Here is a 4,757-nt window from a genome sequence, read left to right as displayed (position 1 = left end):
TGAGCTTCGTGTTGCGGGGGCTTCTCTTCTTGTGAAGAACAGGCTCTAGAGCATGTGGGCTTCAGTACTTGCAGCTCCCAGGCACCAGAGCACAGGCTCAGTATCGTGGCGCCTGGGCTTAATTGCTCCACGGCATGGACCAGATCTGGGATCAAACCCATGTCTCCTGTGTTGGCAGATGGATTCTTTACCACTGAGCCAGCCACCAGGAAACCTGGTTTCTGGTAACTTTGAGATCATACTACTGAACTGAGTAAGAAATACCAAAACTCAAATGGAAAACCTCATGGCTTTGTAAAACTACTAACAAAACAATCTAAATCAACAAGAATTAATTGCATGGGGCTGAATGACCTGATAAATAAAATTTATAATTTTATGACCTTTTCTCTTAAATATTAATGGCTTTTACTGTTTGTTTTCCGGAGAAGAGTAAACCTTTCCTTTTACAGTAACTACAACAAGCAGCAAGTTGATACAATATCCCTTGGAGATGAAGATGAGACATTTACTTTTTTCCCCTTTACTGAGTCTCTCCAGAATTTGCCTTCTACAGCAGGCTCCCCTCTGGACTTGTTGGCTTATCGTGATCCTGGTTACAACTAGTTACACTAATCAGCGTTGTGAACTTTTCTCTGTTGTTTTCAGACTGTTTATGTTTTATGTCTCTTGATGCTATACTGTGACTTTATTAATGTTATTAGCTACATTACTTATGGGCTTCCTAGATGATGCTAGTGGTAAAGAATCCACCCCCTGATGTAAGAAATGCAGGTTCGATCTCTGGGTTGGGAAGATCCCCTGGAGGAAAGCATAGCAACCCACTCCAGTATTGTTGCCTGGAGAATGCCATGGACGGAGGAGCCTGGTGGGCTACAGTTCATAGCATCACAAAGAGCTGGATACAAGTGAAGTGACTTAGCACAGCATATCAGTGCTAAATATCCTGTCTTTTATAAGATTATTGTTCTTTACATTACTTGATGTATAACAAAACTAATGATGGATAATTGTCTTGAGGCAACTGATCACATATATAGCTCTATACACAATTACTTAGGAAAAAGCAACAGGAGAGAAGCAAATCCTGGATCATAATAGACTGCTGCTGCTGTTACTGCTGCTAAGTTGCTTCAGTCGTGTCCGACTCTATGCGCCCCATAGATGGCAGTTCACCAGGCTCCCCCATCCCTGGGTTTCTCCAGGCAAGAACACTGGAGTGGGTTGCCATTTCCTTTTCCAATGCGTGAAGGTGAAAAGTGAAAGTGAAGTCGCTCAGTCGTGTCCAACTCTTAGCGACCCCATGGACTGCAGCCCACCAGGCCCCTCCGTCCGTGAGATTTTCCAGGCAAGAGTACTGGAGTGGGGTGCCATCCAGAGAAGTTTAGGTTACTCAGTTCAGTTCAGTCATTCAGTCGTGTCTGACTCTTTGCGACCTCATGAATCACAACACACCAGGCCTCCCTGTCCATCACCAACTCCCAGAGTTCACTCAGACTCACGTCCATCGAGTCAGTGATGCCATCCAGCCATCTTATCCCCTGTCGTCCCCTTCTCCTCCTGCCCCCAATCCCTCCCAGCATCAGAGTCTTTTCCATTGAGTCAGCTCTTCGCATGAAGTGGCCAAAGTACTGGAGTTTCAGCTTTAGCATCATTCCTTCCAAAGAAATCCCAGGGCTGATCTCCTTCAGAATAGACTGGTTGGATCTCCTTGCAGTCCAAGGGACTCTCAAGAGTCTTCTCCAATACCACAGTTCAAAAGCATCAATTCTTCGGCACTCAGCTTTCTTCACAGTCCAACTCTCACATCCATACATGACCACTGGAAAAACTATAGCCTTGACTAGACGGACCTTTGTTGGTTATTAACAGGACCTAATTCAGATGTAGGGCTTCCCAGATGGATTGGTGGTAAAGAATCCCCCTGCAATGCAGGAGACCTGGGTTCAATTTTGGGGTCGGGAAGATCCCTTGGAGAAGGAAATGGAAACCCACTCCTTAATTCTTGCCTGGGAAATCCCATGGACAGAGGGGCCGGGTGGACTGCAGTCCATAGGGTCGCTTAGCGACTAAACAACAAAAAACCAGATACAGCATTTGAATGGCCTTTCAACAAAATCCTTGCCTGACCCAGGAATGAGCATTCTTAGCACTGTGGGACAAACTGATCGTAAAATGCCTCCCCAAATGGTCAAATTTATGACCCAAAGGAGGGAAGATATAAACAGAAAGAAGAGACTTGCTCATCTTCTCGTTATACTAAGGGTTAGGTTGCAACCCACTGCGCTGATGGGAATTCAGGGTGGAGAAAATTCAGGTAGGAGGGGGCATTATGTGTTTTGGTTCCTAAATAATAAATATGCATAGCCAAGGAAGAATTTCAGTTCCAGATAATTTTTGCCTCTTCCCACACAGAGAAAGGGCTCTCCTGGTGGCTCAGACGGTAAAGAATCTGCTTGCAATGCGGGAGACCTGAGTTCAATCCCTGGGTTGGAAAATCCCCTGGAGGAGGGCATGGCAACCCACTGCAGCATTCTTGCCTGGAAAATCCCATGGACAGAGGAGCCTGGCGGACCACAGTCCATGTGGATGGAAAGAGTCAGACACAACTGAGCGATGAAGCACAGCCCAGCACACAGAGAAAAGCAGTAATATCATTAACTTGAGGTGTGTGTGTGTGTGTGTGTGTGTGAGTGATTAGCAGTAATCTTCAACCAAGAAGTATGTCTGGCCTGTGTATTTCCAAGTCAAGTTTCTTCTTCCACAACCCCTCTGTCACTAGCTGTGCTACATGGTTTGTGGGGTCTTAGACTTCTGGGAACTTTGTTCCCTGATGAGGGGTTGAACCTGGACCCCAACAGTGAAGGTGCCAAGTCCTAATCACTGGACTGCCAGGGAATGCCCCCAAATTTAGTTTTTACATACTAGCTCCTCACCAACCTCCTAGAGGCTCTTTCCTCAGAGCGGCTGAGAGGCTATTTCCTGGGCTCTCATTTCATTCGGTCCTCAGTAAGCTCCTTGGATGAAACTTCTCTCACAACTTTTACACTCTGAGTCCAGGAATAGTAAATTGTTGACAGGAAGCCTTTTGACCAAACCAACACTTAGCTCTTTGGAGGGGGAATTCACACAGAAATGATCCAGTCTGAAGTTGTTTCTCTGCTCTGATTCCCTCACTGGCCACTTCAGGGTCCATCCAGTAGTGCTCTGCTAATCCAGGTGTGATCCAAAGACCAGCAGGAATGGGCATTACCTGGGAGCTTGTTAGAAGGGGAGACTATCCAGACCTGCTGAATCAGAAACTTCATTTTAACAATCTCCCCATCAGCTTTAGAGGCGGCAACAGAATTCTTCCTTGTCCTTATAAACCCGTTAGTGAGATTACAAAGGAAAAACAAAGCCAGGGAATATACTGTGTATCTTTTTAACACAACTGACTGTTGGCCACAAGCATGGCACCGTTTTTTCCCCTTGACCACCCATTCATTCAACAAATATTTGGGAGGAAAATAAGGGAGCACAGTAAGTAATGAACATCTACTGAACTCGTTTAACCTCCTAGACATCCATGAGGCCGTTATGTCTACTTTGTATGTGGGGACGTTGAGGAGAGTAAAGAGGAAAAAGCAAGACGCCCCAGTTTGACACCGACAGTGCCCAGTGGAGGAGCCAGGATCCGAATCCACGGCCTTCCGAAAGCAGCACTGGGTCCCACACTGTCTGCCGCCCACACGGGTGTCCGTGCCTTCCCTCTCCTGGGCAGGAATGTCATCTGTTGCACAAGGTCAGACTTCCCCCTTTTTTATTATTAATACTACAACAAATACTTATTTCTCATTCATGTCACAGTCAATGGCTGCAGGCCAGCTGCTTCAGCTCTGCTCCACGTGGTTTAGCATCCAGCTGAAGGAACAGCCCCACCCTGGGAAATACACTCCCAGGCAGAGGGAAGAGCATGAGCCCACCGCGCCATGCTCTGCAAGCTCTGCCTGGACATGTCCACTGACATCCCTCTGCATCAGGAGAAAGGACACACCCTCCTAACTGGGGGATGGGGTGGGCAATGTGAGGTAAGAACATATAAACTCCTCTAGGAAGGAGGAAGCAAATAGCTGTAGCCAAAAATACAACAGATGACAGTGACTCAACGTGCAAAAAGAGTTTCCAGCTTAAAAGGTATAAAATTCTAAATATGAAAACTGATATACTGTCTAAGTATGTCACAGGTCTCCATACTGCAAAGATCAAGCAGCCGGGTTCCTCCTTTGGCCCTCTGCGTCAAGGGGCCAGCAGCCTAGATCGGGGTCAGAGGTAAACAGTAACCAAGTTCCAGAGCTAACACCTTCCAGGAGTCTGGACCTAGTCTCGGTTGGGGGTGGGGTGAGCAGAAGAGTAAACGTGCAGCATCCCGGTCACAGGGTGCAAACACCTAGACCTGCCATTTCCTCCATCCTTCCATCTTGGTCCTTCCAGGCGGGCGGTGGAAAGCGGGAATCCGAGGCGAGAAGAGAGCCTAGAGAGGCTTTCCCTTAACCAAAATGCCGGCCGCGCACTCCATGCCCTCAGCTGACATGGCGGCCTCCGGGTGGTCTCCATGGTAACTCAGCCTGCCTCTCGGGTGCCGGCTCAGGCCGGGCGTGTGTGGAGACAAGCCTTTCCCGCCCCCTCATTTTTTTGCGACAGTTGCAGGGGACGTCACGGCAGTTGGCGGGTGTCAGCTGATTTGCTGCAGCAGCGGCGGCGGTGGAGGCGGCAAC

This window comes from Bison bison, unplaced genomic scaffold (genome assembly GCF_000754665.1).
Source record: "Bison bison bison isolate TAMUID 2011002044 unplaced genomic scaffold, Bison_UMD1.0 scf7180017864349, whole genome shotgun sequence".
NCBI lineage: Eukaryota > Metazoa > Chordata > Mammalia > Artiodactyla > Bovidae > Bison > Bison bison.
This window is presented reverse-complemented; position numbering follows the sequence as displayed.